This window comes from Pogoniulus pusillus, unplaced genomic scaffold, assembly GCF_015220805.1.
Source record: "Pogoniulus pusillus isolate bPogPus1 unplaced genomic scaffold, bPogPus1.pri scaffold_63_arrow_ctg1, whole genome shotgun sequence".
NCBI lineage: Eukaryota > Metazoa > Chordata > Aves > Piciformes > Lybiidae > Pogoniulus > Pogoniulus pusillus.
The window spans coordinates 26,645-42,285 of record NW_026974713.1 but is presented as its reverse complement, the minus strand read 5'-3'; the positions used below and the strand labels follow the sequence as shown (position 1 = coordinate 42,285).

Genomic DNA, 15,641 nt, shown 5'->3' with positions numbered 1-15,641 from the left:
GGAGGAGTGCAGCTCCATTCAAATTCCCCCTCCCCCCTCTCTGTGGCCTCCTGCCACAAATCCATCAGATAAAAGATATATTTCTCACAGTCCCCTGTTTTCTTTTTGCTCAGATTGATTCCTGTCTTGGCTTCAAAATCTGCCCATTGCTTGCTCTAGAGAGTTCAACTCTCCCTCTTTTATCCTTTCTTTTGAGGCCTGAACACTCATTACAGCTGGGGTTGGGTTCTCTCTTCTGGGTTATGGGGCACAAGGGCTACCTGCATCCCTTGCACAACCATCGCCATCAGTCTGACAAAACATGGCATGGACAGGGTACAATTAACACCACAAGCAGCACTCCCCCTCCCACTGAAGCCAATTCAGGAAACCAATCCCTTGCCCCCAGGTTATTCCACCAGCTCCCTAAGTTTACTCCATCCCAGGTCTGTCCTGGGACGTGAGCAGTTCTCTGCATCTCTTTCACCAGCTCGTTAGCAGCATTTCCTTCATCATCTGTTCCCAGGCAGCAGTTGGTTGGGTTGAATTTCCCACACAGCCCCTCCATGAGCTAGGAAATAGTCTAATGCTGATCTGGTTTGATCTACTGCAGTTCTCATTTGGGTACTTTGCTTCGCTACCAGCTTCAAAGCATCTCCAGTTTTTATGGATCTCAGACAGGAAGGGGGAGCAGACTAAAGAACCTGGCAGTGCTCAGACCCACTCCTGGGGAGGGGTCAAGACACCCTGGAGTCAGGTTCAAGACCACTCCTCCCAGGAGGGTTAACCCTGTACAGATAATAACAAGCAGACATGGTCTTGGCTGGCAGCAGGGCACAGGCTGGGCCCCAGCAGGACAGGACAGGCTGTGGCTGGCAGGGGCCCAGCTTGCCCTCAGCACCCCAGTGAGCCTCTGGTCCTTTGGGGTGCCAGGGGGTGCCTGAAGGTGCCAGGGAGGCACTTGGAGGTCTGAGGCTGCTGTTGTGGCTTTCCTGGGGGCATTTTGGGCTGGGCCTTGGCTCCTCCTGCTTGTGCCAGGGTCCAGTGTGGGCTGCCCGCGGGGGGGCACAGGGCGTCAGGGGAGGCTGTTTGGGGGTTCAGGGCTTCAGCCCTCCCCCCTAGTGCCAGTGCCTGCAGCTGGCAGTGCTGGGCCAGCAGCCAGGGGTGCTCCTGCCTGAGCCCCTGGGCCTGGCCCCACAGTGCCTGCTCCTCGTGCTGGGCCTTCTGCAGAGCTGTGCAGAGAGGTTCCGGAGGTGTCAGAACCCCCCAGAGCCACAGCCCCCCCCGAGCCCCACAGCCTCCCCCCTGGGCAGCCTGAGCCCAGGGCTCCCTCCCGCCCCTCCGGCGCCGAGCGCAAGGGGGCGCAGGTGCGGCAAGGCCCCGCCCAGCGCTGGCAGCCAGAGCCAATGGGAGGCGTGGGCAGAGCGGCCCCGCCCCCAAGGGCGCTGTGGGCTCCGGCCCCAGGGGCGTGAGCGCCATTTTGGCTGGTGCTGGGCAGCGTCGTGGGAGCGCTGGAGCAGAGGCTGTGGTGTGCGCGGGCAGCGGAGCGGTGAGGAGAGCTGCGGGGAGCGTGAGGGGTGGCGGGGGAGAGGAGCCGGGAGGGGCTGCGGGGCCTGGGGGAGCCGGGAGTGGCACCGGGAGGGCTGCGGGGCCTGGGGGAGCCGAGAGCGGCACCGGGAGGGGCTGACGGCCGGGGGGAGCGGAGCGGGGCTGGGGCTGTGTGGGTCGGGCGTGGGTGAGAGGAGCGGGGCTGGGGCCGGGAGGGGCTGAGGGCGGCGGGAGCGGAGCGGGGCTGGGGCTGTGTGGGTCGGGCGTGGGTGAGAGGAGCGGGGCTGGGGCCGGGAGGGGCTGCGGGCGGGGGGAGCGGAGCGGGGCTGGGGCTGTGTGGGTCGGGCGTGGGTGAGAGGAGCGGGGCTGGGGCCGGGAGGGGCTGAGGGCGGCGGGAGCGGAGGCGGAAGTGTGTGGCAGGGCCCCGGGGCGGCGCGGGGCAGGGCGGGAGTTGGCGTTGGGGTGGGGCCGGCGCCATGGTGTGTGTGGTGCGGGGCAGGGGCAGGGGCAGGGCTGGGCGGGAGGGGCTGAGGCTGTGTGGGCAGGGAGGTTGTGGCGAGAGCTGTGCGGAGGTTCTGTGGAGCTGTGGGGAGTTTGTGCGAGGCTGTGAGGAGCTGGGGAGAGCTTTTGGCGCTTTGTGTTGCGGCTGTGTGCGGGGCTGAGGAGGCGCAGAGTGGTGCGAGTGTGTGTGAGGCTCCGGGCGAGAGGTTTGGGTGCGTGGTGAGGGGGTTTGGGCAGTGGCAGGGGCTTGGAAGGGCTTCTGCGGAGGGTTTGGTCAGCTGCAGGCGTTGGCAGCAGCTGGTGAGGCTTTGTGAGGCAGTGGTGAGGCTCGGGAGGGGTTTGTGAAGGCTGCTGGAGAGTGGCAGAGGCAGAAGCTGTGTGAGAGCTGTGCACAATCAGTGTGCAGGCGTTGGGCAGGGCCTGGAGTGAGGCTTTGGAGGGGATTTTGGTTCTTTCTGGTCACTTTCAGGCACTTCTGAAGCTCTTCTGAACATTTCCAGGCCTTTTTCCTGATCTTTTTCAAAGATGTTTTCATGATTTTGAGTCCTTTGAAATGTTTCAAAGATTTTTTTGCTTTGTTTTATAATATTTTTTCTTAAATATTTTCTAGCCTTTTTAATGATTTTTTGAAGATATTTTAAACATTTCCAGGCATTTTTAAATGATTTTTTCAGCTCTTTTGTCCAGTTTCAGGCTTTTTTTTTTTGTTAATGCCTTTTGCAGCTGTTGTGGTCATGTTCAGCCCTTTTTGGTGATGTTTGGAGAGGTTTTGATGGTGTTGAAGTAATTTGTACAAAGCAGTTTGAGTGCCATAAAACTGCTGAAAACCTTCAAGCGTCAGAAAGGAGATTTTAAAGCCTCTTTGGGTTGTTTTATGAAGTCCTAAGGCTTTTGGAGCTTTTGAATGAGTTTCTGAGGGGGTGTGAGAGCTGTACAGAGATGTTGATGGCTTCTAGGGCAGTTTGAGACCTGTCTGAGTGCATTTGAAGAGTGCCAAACAGATGAATGAGCCTGGAGAGTCTCTCTTGAGCATTACTTTGTGTGACTTGTGGAGAGCTGCTGAAGAGATTGGAATGAGATGTGAAGAATTGTGGATCAGCTCTGAAGGGATTTGTTGCCGTTTGAGGAAGTCGTGTGAGGTTTGAGAGGTTTGTGATGAGGTTTGAGAGACCTTCAAGAGATTTAAATAGATGTTGATGATTTTCAATGCAGCTTTCAGCCTATTTCATCTTTACTGAAGGGTGTGGAAGGCTTAAGGAGAGCCATAAAGTCCTTGAAGTCTCTACAGAAGGAGTTGGAAGAGTTGCAGAAAGGTTTTAACAACTTCTGGTGAGTTTTCTAAGCTGTTTTGGTGATTTTCAGGCCTGTTGGAAGAGTTTGTCAAAGGCAGAACTCAGGCAAGTGTCTGCAGTGCTGTTGAGAGAGTTGAATGCATCTTGAGGTGTATTCAGGAACTGGGAGGAGTTTTGAAGCTGTTAATGAGGCTTTAGAGGCCTTTAGGAGTTGTGAAGAGCTGTGGCTCTGTCCAGCAGCTGAGGTTGAGCTGTTTGCTGCCTTCCACTGCCCCAGCCTGCTCCTTCCTGGCTCATTTGGGGTTGCTTAGCTTGAACTGTGCAGTTTGTGCCCATTGGCTGCATTGCTGTAATGGTTTGTGCTGGAAGTGCCCTTAAATGTCACCCAGTTGCAACTGTCTGCCATGTGCAGGGCCACCTGCCAGCAGCCCAGATTGCTGAAGGCCTCACCCACTGTGGGCTTGAAGACCTCTCGGGAGGAAACTCCCAACCTCCCTGGGCAGGCTGCTGCAGTGTGTTCCCAGGCTGACTGTGTGGAATTTCTTCCTCGTGTCCAGTCTGGGTCTTCCCTCTTGCAGCCTCAATCCGTTCTGCATTATCCTACCACTCCAGGCCCTTGTGCAATGTCCCTGCCCAGTTTTCTTGCAGACCCTTTCAGGTCCTTTTGTTCCAGGTGAAGCTGCTTCTGGAGGGATTGTTCTGGGTTTAAGAAGTGGGCTGTGTGCAACTGCCAAGTGCAGTCCTCCTGGGGCCAGGGAGTGCAGGAGGTGGACCAGGAAGTGTCATCTGTGTTATTTCATTGCCATAATCCTGCATGCACTGCCCCTACAAAGTGGCTGCACTCTCAGTTTTCTTCTGCCTGACTCTCTGCCTTGGCAGTGTGGACCTCATCTGTGCTCTGTGCAGGAGGTTTGCAGGCTGCCTTTGGCCTTGTCTGAGCTCATTTTGTGCTGCTTCAATTTGTTTTGTTATGGGGGAGGTAGAGAGGAGTGGTGGGGAGGGGTCATGGAGGCCTGGGGTTTGTCCTGATTTGGAGGGAGGTTTTGGAGAGCTTTGTCCTGAGAAGGAGTTTGGAGAACTGTGTCTGAGGTGGACTATGTCTGGGAAGCTTTGGGCTGAGGAGGTCTGTTGGAGAGTGGTGTCCAAGGCAGACTCTGGCCTTGTGTATCTCAGCTGCTGTTGTAGTGCTCTGTGCCGTTCCTGCTAAGAGTTGCCTTTGCACTGCCAATGGTTTCCAGCCTGGTGTGGAGAGTTTGTGTTTAGCTGCTTTGAGAGGGGCTGAGGAGCCTCTGTGTGCTCTTGCAGGCAGAAGTGGAGAGCTGAAAGGGTTTAGCTTTTGCCAAGCTGGTGGCACAGGAATCCCTAGCAATAAAAGCTGTCCTCTGCCTTGGGCTGCATCTCTGGAGTTGGTGTTTTTGGTGTGTGAAGCATGAGGGTTGTGGAGCTTGCTGCTGCTGTTGGAGTTGTTAGAATGAGAGCATAGTTTGGTGTGGCCAAAGGCTTGAAGCTGGCAGAGTGGAGCTGGTGGGTTGAGCAGTGGCAGGTGAGCACTGAGGCCTGTCCCTGAGCATGAGAGCTGCAGAGCTGTTGAGGAGCTGCAGGGTGAGGGAGTGCAGCAGTAGCCTGGGCAGGCTGTTGCAGGGCTTGATGGTGCAGTTTGTGTTTGGTGCAGGACTTGGCCAGATGGCATCGTGTTGGAAGTGCCCCTCAGAGGTGATCTTGTGCACCTCGTGGCAGTGAGCAGGGCCAGGTGCAGCTATAGGAGGCTGCTCAGGAGCAGATGATCTGTGATGTGTACTGTGTGCAGGGCTGGAGCCTTGAGCACCTCCCTGGGCAGGCTGTTGCAGAGTGTCAGCAGGCTCCTTGTGCAGAACTTGCTCCTGCTGTGCAGCCTAACTCTGCCCTGCTCCAGTTGGAATGCACTGCCTGATGTCCTATCCCCACAGGCCCTTGTGCACAGTCCCTGCCCAGCCTGCCTGTAAGTGCCCTTGAGAAGTTGAGATGCAGGCTGCAAGGAGAGCCCAGAGCTGCTTTTGTGCAGGCTGAGCAGCTGCAGCTCTCTCAGCCTGTCTCTGTAGGAGAGACAGCCCCCCCTGTGCTGGGCTTTGTTTCCCCTGTGTGTGCCAGGCTGAGAAAGTTGTTGTTGTGCTGCAGAGTGTCTGAGGTGTGCAGGCAGAGGTCGTGGAGTGCTTTCTGAGCAGGCTGAGATCTTGTCCCCAGCTGAGAAGTCAAATGCTGTGTTCAGTGCCTCTGCTGCAGTGGCTTTGTGCTGAGCTTTCCAGTGCTGAGCATCTCTCTTCTGAGTCTTGCTGTGTGCAGCTGGGAGCTGAGGGCAGTTGAATGGAGGCAGGAGGGATGGTCCTGAGCACTGGGAGAAGAGGGAGCTGCTGAAAGCTGCTGAGTGTGAGCTGGTCCCTTCTGCTGTGATGGTAGCCACTGGTGTTGGAGAGAGCTTTGTGCTTGGAGTGTGCTCTGGTGGTGTGCATGAGAGGTGGTCTGGGTCTGTGCAAAGGGAGCTGCCAGATGCTTGTCCATGTGAGGCCTGTTTCTGTGGGTGTTGTGTGTCCTGTGTTTGATGCTGGAGTCAGGGAATGGTTTGGCTTGGAGGGGACCTGAGGGATCCTCTAGTTGTGGGCAGGGCAACCTTGCACTGGAGCAGTCTGCTTGAGGCCTTATGTGGCCTGGCCTTGGAGCCCTGGAGGGAGTGTGTCAGGCACATGTGGAGTGATTTGTGTCAGGAAGGTGTGAGTTGAGCTGGCAGCTGTGGGCAGGAGGAAGATTGCCCTGTCTGCAGTAGGCTCTTTGTGCATGTTAGGCTGAGCCCTGCTGGGGATTTCCAGTGGTGTGTGTGGAGGCATTTGTGTGTTTGGATTTGATGTGCTTCCAGCTGAGGGAGCCTGCAGAGTGTTTTCTGGTGCAGTTCCCCTATAGAGCAGCAAGGAAGGCCCCAGGCAAAGCCCCAACAGGCTGTTAAAGCTGAGCCTGAGTGCATTTCCCTGCTGCAGCAGGCAGGAGGCAGCCATGTGCAGAGTGGGTGTCTGGGAGTTGTTAGGCTCCATCTCCTTAGGCAGAAAGATTTGCTGACAGCTTTCAGGCTTCTGTTCAGTTCCTCTCAAGGTTTCCTGCCCACAAAGAGAGTGAGGTCAGGTGGAGCCTTTGCTGTTTGCCTGCAGGCTGATAGCTGTGCAGAGCTTTTGTCCCCTGTGCTGTCAGGAGCACTGTGCCCTGCTGCTGTTGGTGTGGAGATGGAGAAATGGTGTGTGGAAGAAGAGCAGGGAGCATTGAGAGCAGGATGAGATGTCCAGAGTGTGCTTGTGGCTGAGGCCTTGTTTTTGATTTGAGTGCAGTGTTTGATTGGAGTGGGGTCAGGCTGTCCTGAGTGGTTTTGTTTGCAAGAAGTTGTGAGGTTTCCTTGGAGGAGCTTGAGAAGCAGAGCAAGAAATTGCAGCTGTGCTCTTTGCTGCCTGCTGAGCTGTCAAAGGCAGGAAATGATTGGTGAAAGTGGCTGCAGCAATTGCAGTGGTGTGCAAGGCTGAGCAGTGGTGTGGGCAGCAGAGCCAGGGCAGGATTGTGCCCCTGTCCTGGGCCCTGATGAGGCCGCAGGGTGAATGCTGGGGTCAGTGTTGAGGCAGTGAGTGGAAGAAGGTCGTTGAGGGCCTGGAGCAGGTGCAGAGAAGGACAAGAAAGCTGTGGAAGGGTGTGGAGGGCAGGGCTGTGGAGGAGCATCTGAGGGAGCTGAGGGTGTTGAGTGTGGAGAAGAGGAGGCTGAGGGGAGAGCTGATTGCCCTGTCCCTGAGAGGAGGTTGCAGTGAGGTGAGGTTGGTCTGTTCTTGCCAGTGTCAGGGAGAGGAACTGGCCTGGAAGTGTGGCAGGGGAGGCTTAGGTTGGAGATGAGGGAGAATTTCTTTACAGCAAGAGTGTTGAGGGAGTGGAACAGGGTGCCCAGGGAGGTGGTGGATTCCCCAGCGCTGGAGGTGTTGAGGGCCAGTTTGGATGAGGCTTTGAGCAGCCTGGTCTGGTAGCAGGTGTCCCTGGCTATGGCAGGGGTTTGGAGCTCTCTGAGCTTTGGGTTCCCTTGCAGCCCAAACAATTCTGTGAATGCTTGGATCTGGACACTCAGCAGAAGTTCAGTGGAGTGAAACTGTAAATAAGCAATGTTGGAGAGCTGGGTGAGAGCTGTGTTAGGGCTGGGTTGGAGCTTGGCCCCTGCCTTGAAGGTAAAATTGGAGCTTTTATCAGATTGGAAGTTGCAGGAGAGTTGTTTTGGCCTGCAGCTGTGCCTTAGAGTTTGTGATGCTCAAGGGGCAGCTGTGAAGTAGCTGCTGCAGGAACTGAGCTGAACTGGAAGGCTGCAGTGCAGAAGGAAAAATTTCTGCCTCTCAGTCAGGCCCTGGAATCATCTCCCAAGGGCAGTGTTGGATTCCCCTGGCCGGGGCAGCTGTAAGAGTGCTCTTGTCAGGGGCTGGTCCAGCTGATGGCAAGTGCGATGTCAGCTGGCAAGGTGGGAGCAGAAGGTCCTTGGTGTCCCTTCCAGGCTGGCCTTCTGTGGGCACAGAGCTGTGCTGGACATGCTGAGGGCAGCTGCAAAGCTCTTGAAGCCTTTGTGCAGAGTGCCAAAGACATGAATGAGCCTGGAAAGTGACTGCAGAGTTCCCTGCTGAGAGCTTTTCCGAGCTGCCCAAGCATTTGTGTGAGTTTCTGCTGAGCTGGGAAGGGATTTGGGTTGTTTTTCCAGGCAGTTGGAAAGCTTTTTAAGCATTCTTCTTGTTCTGCTCCTCGTTGGCCTTGGCCTCTTCATTGTCACAGGCTCAGAGGATGTTAGGGGTTGGAAGGGACCCAAAGAGTCCAATCCCCCCTGCCAGAGAAGGACAATCCTATCTGACACAGATCACAGAGGAACACATCTAGAGAGGCCTTGAAAGTCTCCTGAGAAGGAGAGTCCACAGCCTCTCTGGGCAGCCTGTGGCAGTGCTCTGTGACCCTTGCAGTAAAGTTCCCCCTTGTGTTGAGGCAGAGCCTCCTGTGCTGCAGCTTACACCCATTGCTCCTTGTGCTATCCCAGGGAGCAGTGAGCAGAGCCTGTCCCCCCCATCCTGGCAGCCTCCAGATACTTATTTATCCAATCCCCTCTCAGTCTTCTTTTCTCCAGACTAAGCAGCCCCAGATCCCTCAGCCTCTCCTCATCAGCCATGCCCTCCAGTCCCCTCATCCTCATAGCTCTCCCTTGGGCTCTAACCAGCAGATCCCTGTCCCTCTTCAACTGGGGAGCCCAAAACTGAACACAATATTCAAGATGAGGTCTCAGCAGGACAGAGTAGAGGTGGAGGAGAACCTCCCTTGATCTGCTGGACACACTCTGCCTAATACACCCCAGGATGCCATTGTCCTTCTTGGCCAGCAGGGCACATTGCTGTGCCATGGGTAACTTGTTAGCCACCAGGACCCCCAGGTCCCTCTCCTTGGGGCTGCTGTCCAGCAGATCACCTCCCAGCCTGGACTGGTGCAATTTATTATCCCTCCCCAGATGCAGGACTCTGCCCTTGTCCTTGTTGAACTTCCCCTGGTTCCTCTGTGCCCAGCTCTCAGTCTGCCCAGGTCTCTCCTGATGGCAGCACAGCCTGCAGCTGTCTCAGCCAAGCCTCCCAGCTTGGTGTCAGCAGCAAACTTGCTGAGCAGCCTCTGTCTGTCTGTGCCCTCATCAGTGTCATTGATGAAGATGTTGACCAGGACTGTCCCCAGCACTGATCCCTGTGGGACACCACTGGTCACAGCTCTCCAGCTGGACCTAGCACCATTGCTCAGCACCCTCTGCACTCTCTGTTGCAACCAGTTCCTAACCCACCTCACTGCCTGCTCTTCCATCCCACACTGCCTCAGCTTGCTCACTAAAATGTCATGGGAGATGGTGTCAAAGGCCTTGCTAAGGTCAAGGCAGACTCCATCCACTGCTCTCCCTGAATCTCCCATTCAGTGATGGCTCCTAAAATGCTCTGAGGTTAGTGAAGCATGACTGCCCCTTGGTAAATCCATGCTGACTACTCCTGATAAGCTTCTTCTCTCCCAAGTGCCTTGAGATGCCCTCGAGCAGGAGCTGCTCCATCATTTTTGCAGGGCTGGAGGTGAGGCTGCCTGGTCTGTAGTTCCCTGGAACCTCTTTCTTGCCCTTTTTGAGGCCTGCAGTGCCATTGGCTCTGCTGCAGCCCTCAGGCACCTCTCCTGTCTGCCCTGATTTGGCAATGACGATGGAGAGTGGCAGAGCAATAACATCAGGCAGTTGTCTCAGCACCCTTGGGTGCATCTCATCAGGGCCCTTGGACTTGTGAATGTATATTTTGTATAACTGATCCCTATGCCAGTGTGCACTGACCAGTGAGGGGCAGTCCCTCCTGCAGGCTTCCTCTCCTTCATCCAGACTCTGGAGTCCATAGGAGAGTTCAGCCTGAGGTGTAAAGAGTGAAGCCCAGAAGGCATTCAGCAGCTCTGCCTCTCTGCACCCTCAGTTCTCAGGCTGCCTCCTGGTCCAGCACTGCCCCCACACCTTCCCTGTTCTTCCTTTTCCTGCTGATGGATTTGAAGAAGCCTTTCTTGTTCTGTTTTCCTTCCTTTGCCAGCTTCAGTTGCAAGAGGGCTTTGGCCTTCCTTGCTGCTTTGCTACACAGCCCAAGGCAGGCCTGTAGGAAAGCAGTCCTCCTGCAGCTGCTCTGTTTCCTCCTCTGCCTCTCCCTGGAGGCTGCCTTTAGAAGCATGGAACCATAGAATGGTTTGGGTTGGAAGGGACCTGCAGAGGTCATTGAGTCCAAGCCCCTGCAGTCAGCAGGGACATCCTGCACTAGATCAGGCTGCCCAGAGCCCTGTTGAGCCTCACCTTGAATACATCCAGGGCTGGGACCTCAACTCCTTCATTGGGCACCCTGCAGTGTTGCAGCAGCCTCCTGGTGCAGAACTTGTTCCTGCCTTCTAATCTCCATCTGCTCCACTTTGCAGCTACTGCCCTCCTGCTGTCCCTGCAGGCCTTTGGGAGCAGTCTCTCTGTAGCCGTCTTGTAGCCCCTTCTGGCCCTGGAAGGTCACTCTTAGGTCTGCCTGAAGCCTTCTCCAGCCTGTCCTCAGAGCTGAGCTGTTCCAAGCCCCTGATCATTCTCATGGCCTCCTCTGGACCCTGTCCATCAGGTCCATGTCCTTGCTGTGTTGAGGGCTCGAGGGCTGGATGCAGCAGTGCAGGTGAGCTGTCAGCAGAGCACAGTGTCAGAGTCTGCTCTCTGCTGTTGTTGCAGCCCAGGCTGCCATTGGCCTTGTGTGCTGCAGGCTCACACTGCCTGCTCCTGTCCAGCTCCTTGTCCCCCAGCACCCCAAGTCCTTTTCCTCAGGCCTGCTTTTTGTTGGCTCCTCCTCGAGGCTGTGCTGCTTGTGAGGCTTGTTGCAGCCCAGGTGCAGGAGCCTGCACTTGCTGTTGTTGAAGCTGAGGAGGTTCCCCTGGGCCACCCTTGCAGCTTGCCCACTTGAGCTCCCCCTTCTTCTTCTGCAGGGTGCTCTACTCTAGGTCCCTCTGCTGTGCCGTGCTGGTTGTGTGGCTGAGCCTGGGACCTTGTTGGGACCCTGGGGAGTCTGAGAGGGCAGAAAGTGAGTGCAGATGGAGAGATGGAGGGTGAAGGCTGCAGGGGGTGGGAGGTCTTAGTTAAGGAGCTGTGTGGCTCTGTCTGGTTCCTACCTGCAAGGGTGGAGGCAGCAACTGAGGCTGGAAGCACAAAGAGGCAAAGCCTTCCTGGCTCAGGACAGTCCCCTGACACCTCCTGACATCCACCACTGCCAAAGCTGGCCCTTGGGGTTCCTGCCCACACACCCCACCCCATTCTGCATGTCAGGAGTCACCTGAGCTCTCACTCCCTCTGTCCCCTTTCATCAGTTCCTGTGCTAGGAGGAGACAGGGTCCTTCCCTACCCCTCATATGTGACCCTTCCCCCTTGGCCTGTTGCTGTTTCCTTCAGGCCTCCAGCTCCTCCTGGCCTTTAGTCTCAGGTCCTTCCATTTTTGAGCTCCTGCTTTCATCCCTGTTCTTTGAATGCTTCCACAGCCACAACATTTCCCACTCCACCCTTCCAACCCCAGCAGAGGTGGGGGACCCAGGGCCATGGGGCAGCACAGACAGCAGGGCCATGGATGTGCTGTGAATGAGGGAAGGGTCTGGTATGGTCAGGCAGGAATTAGGCCTTGTTCCCCCAGAAAGGGCACAGGATCAAGGCCCAGCTGAAAAATGTATGTGCAGGAAATGATAGAGTCAGTCAGGGTTGGAAGGGAACACAAGGACCATCCAGTGCCAACCCCTGTGCCATGGGCAGGGACACCCTACCCTAGATCAAGCTGCCCACAGCTTCATCCATCCTGTCCTTAAACCCTTCCAGGGATGGAGCCTCAACCCCCTCCCTGAGCAACCCGGTCCAGGCTCTCACCTTTCTCATGCTGCTGAACTTCTTCCTTATCTCCACTCTGACTCTCCAGCTCTGCTCCATCCTCCCCAGTCCTGTCACTCCCTGACATGGACAGGGACACCCTACCCTAGATCAGGCTGCCCATAGCCTGGTCCATCCTGGCCTTGAACCTTTCCAGGGATGGGGCCTCAGCCCGCTCCCTGAGGAACCTATTCCAAGGTCTCACCAGTCTGATGCTGCAGAACTTCCTCCTCACCTCCAGGCTGACTCTCCCCATCTCCAGCTTTGCTGCATCCCCCCCAGTCCCGTTACTCCCTGGCAGCCTAAAAAGTCCCTCCCCAGCTCTTTTGTAGCCCACTTCAGATCCTGGAAGGCCACAGGAAGGTCACCTGGGAGCCTCCTCTTCTCCAGCCTGCACAGTCCCCACTCTTTCAGTCTGTCCTCACTGCAGAGCTGCTGCAGCCCTCTGAGCATCCTCCTGGCCCTGCTCTGGACACACTCCAGCATCTCCACATCCCTCTTGTCCCAGGGGCCCCAGAACTGGCTGCAGTAGTCCAGGTGGGGTCTCAGCAGAGAGGGAGAATCACCTCTGTGGCCCTGCTGGCCACACTTCTCCTGCTGCATCCCAGGCTCTGTTTGTCTTTCTGGGCTGCAAGTGCACACTACTGGCTCATGTTGAGCCTGTTCTCCAGCAGCACCCCCAAGTCCCTCTCATCAGGGCTGCTCCCCAGCCTGGCACTGCCCAGCCTGGATTGGTGCTTGGCATTGCCTGGTTCCAGCTGCAGGAGCCTGCACTTGGTCTTGTTGAACCTCCTGAGGTTGGCTTGAGCCCAGCTCTGCAGCCTGTCCATGTCCCACACCACAGCTTGGTGTGGTCAGCCCACTTGCTGAGGCTGCACTTAGTGCCTCTGCCCATGGCACCCAGAGAGATGTTGAAGAGAATCTGTCAGCATTTGAGGAGATGAAAGCAGTGAATTGTCCTGCACCTCTGCATGTCAGGGTTCAGGCAGATTTGAGCAGTGTGAAACAAGGAGAGCAGGAAGGGTAAGGTTAGGTTGTTCTGGTAAGGGAGCACAGCTGCAGGAGAAAAGAACCTTGAGTTGTCTGTAGCTGAGCTGCGTGAGGGGGATTGAGGGGGGCCAATGGGTGAGCTGTGCCTCTAGGCCTGTGGACAGCCCATGTTGTGCTGTGTGACCTGTCAGAATTGTACACCTTGTATTAGCCACTGTATGAGCATCACTCTTAGCTTCCATAAGGGGCATCGACCTCTCCACCACGTTGGTGGGAGGTGATGTCAGAGTGGTTTCCCTGCAGGGACTCTGAGAGAGGAGCACACCTGGCACCTGGTGACCCCCGACGTGATTTCTCGGGACGAGGAAGAGTCTGGCAGCGGATGGCAGGAGGAAGCAGGGCTCTGGCCTGCTGGTGAAGGGAGCCAGGCCTACATTAGAGGTAGGGTAGTGGATCCAGAAATCATTAGGGGTGAGAAATGGGAAAGAGCTGCTGTGAAAACGTTAATGCAGCCTGTGTGAAGAAGGGAGATACCCCTGAAGGAGGGGGATTTAGTGCAGTTCCTGCTGTGGAGCCAAAGGAGGAGATATCTAAGAGACTTAAGGCAGCTGTTCAACAGTGGAGGTCTGGCAAAAGCAGGAGAAGCTTTATGGGGGTGGTAAGCATCGGGAGCAGGCTGTAAATCTGATGCTGCAGGAGGATCGGTGAGGAAGAAACAGTGGTGCAAAGCTTCTCTGAAGCTCTTTGTGAGAGATGTCCTTTGGGGCAGTCAGACTTTACAAAGCTATTTTTGCTGTGCCAAACCAACGATCATTCAGCACCTGAGAAGCCAGGGCTCCAGAGGGGGCTGTAAATGTGCCCTTAAGGAGCAGACAGGGGAAAGAACTGCAAAGGCAGCAGCTAACAGCTGGAATTTCACCCTAATCAGAGGCTTGTGTTGGTAGCTGCTGCTAAGCCGAATGCCATAGGAGTGCTGAGTGCTTCACTACCATCTCCTGAGGTGCCTGTGGCTCAATTCCACCTGTGTAGAGAGCTCACTTTTCAGCTGCAGAGATGGAGGGTTTGGAGCACAGAGGGGTGAGGTCGCAGGCCGAGGGAGGGGCCAGTTTGTCAGTGGAATCCATGGAAGCTGTGGGAGGTGTATCCTCCATAGGATTCACCTGCACACCTCCCTGCCTGCTGGAGCAGCAGGGCCCACTCCCCCCCACACTTTCTTCTTTTTCTTTCTGCAGTGTATCTTCTGTGGAGAAGCAGTGCTTCGTTCTTAAAGGGACAGAGTGCATTTGTGAGAGCCTTTTGCAGACTAAAATCCTGATGATGTTTTTAGCTTCTGATTGTAATAGATTTTAGAGCCTACTGGATAAGATCTTAAGTAGCTGTTCACTGTAATAGGATATCAGTAAGTTTTGGAGTCATTTTAGCAGGGTGATGGTGATAAGGCTTAGGTAGTTAAAATATGGCATGTTAAGTAATTGGTAGTTGCTGTAATGGAGTATTATGGTAAGAGTTGTTTTGGTAAGTGTGTAAGTTAATGATTCTCTCTTTGTGATGGTCGATTTAAGGTTTTTTCTTTTTCCTGGGCACCAGGGTGTTTTCAGAGAGCTCTGTGGAATGTATCAGCCTCTTGGATTTCTTTGGTTTGTTGTTTTTTTCTCAGTACTGATTCAGTGTTTTTAATTTTTAGTTTATCAATTTCTAGCATTGATGTGGTTAAGACTAAGAGTTTGTGGTAGGGATATCATAGGGTATTTTTTCCTGTTTTTTTCTGTATCTCAAGATAACACTGTAGGATAGGGACAATGTAAAAACAAAACAAAAAGAGGGAGAGAGAAAGAGAGACAGAGGAAAACTTGAAAATTCTCTGGTTGCATCCCACAGAGAAATTCACCCTAGAGAAGGCCGAAGAGATTTGTTAGCCTAGGGCATGAATGTGTTTGCATCCTTATATCTGTTCATGTATTTGTTTATGTGTGCTCACAGGTCTTTTGATTGGCTACCAGCTCGTTATGTGCAGCCTGCTTTGGCAGTGAGCAGAAGTCTTGCTCAGATGGCTGTGGCAGGAAATTGAAATGTGTACTGAGATGTGGTTGTGTGCTCAGGCTTTGGTCACGCTTTGAGTTAGATATTTTGTTGGCCCTCTGTTATAAGGGCCAGAGCCACTCATTGTCAGAGATGGGGAGCAGCTGTTTCTGTTAGCAATGTTTAAGGTGCTGTGTTTGTTACCTTTCTGTGCAGGTCCCTGCACAAGAGGAGAAGCACTGCCTTCATTTTAAAAGGAATAGAGGAATTGTGGGAATGAGGTCTACATGGATGGAGTCTGAACAAGCAGTGCTGTGATGCCCATGGGTCCACTTGTCAGCTGTGGATATTGTTACTCTGTAGGCACTGCAGTTACAAGGGTAGAGGAGTGTAAATAGATTTGAACAGAATCTGCACTGGCAGTGCCCAGTTTGTCAAGACAGCATAGAAAATTGGACACTAGAGTGTTGAGTTGGCCTCTCTTCTAGGCCGTGTGGGAGAGGGAGAGACACCAGTCTTACACCAATGTAATTAGGCCTTGTCCCCCCCAAAAGGGCACAGGATCAGGGCCCAGCTGAGAAATGTATGTGCAGGAAATCATAGAATCAGCCAGGATTGGAAGGGGCCACAAGGACCATCCAGTGCTAACCCCCCTGCCATGGTCAGGGACACCCCACCATAGCTCTGTCTATCCACAGCCTCATCCATCCTGGCCTTAAGCCCCTCCAGGGATGGGGCCTCAACCCCCTCCCTGAGTAACCCATCCTGGCTCCCACCACTCTCATGCTGCAAAACTTCCTCCTCACCTCCAGTCTGACTCTCCCCATCTCCAGCTCCATCCCATGCTGTGATTGAGAGATGTGGAG

General features: G+C 54.8%; 1 long non-coding RNA gene across 2 annotated transcripts; it reads left to right on the top strand.

The window, feature by feature from the left end:
- Positions 1-5,419: 5,419 nt before the first annotated feature.
- LOC135174410 (uncharacterized) lies at positions 5,420-14,651 on the top strand. Of its 2 annotated transcripts, none has more exons than XR_010301879.1 (3): positions 5,420-8,010; positions 13,060-13,197; positions 13,989-14,651. It is a non-coding gene; the product is annotated as an uncharacterized LOC135174410 (long non-coding RNA). The 2 variants fall into 2 exon arrangements; XR_010301880.1 differs by lacking the exon at positions 5,420-8,010 and adding an exon at positions 10,875-10,939.
- Positions 14,652-15,641: the final 990 nt, after the last annotated feature.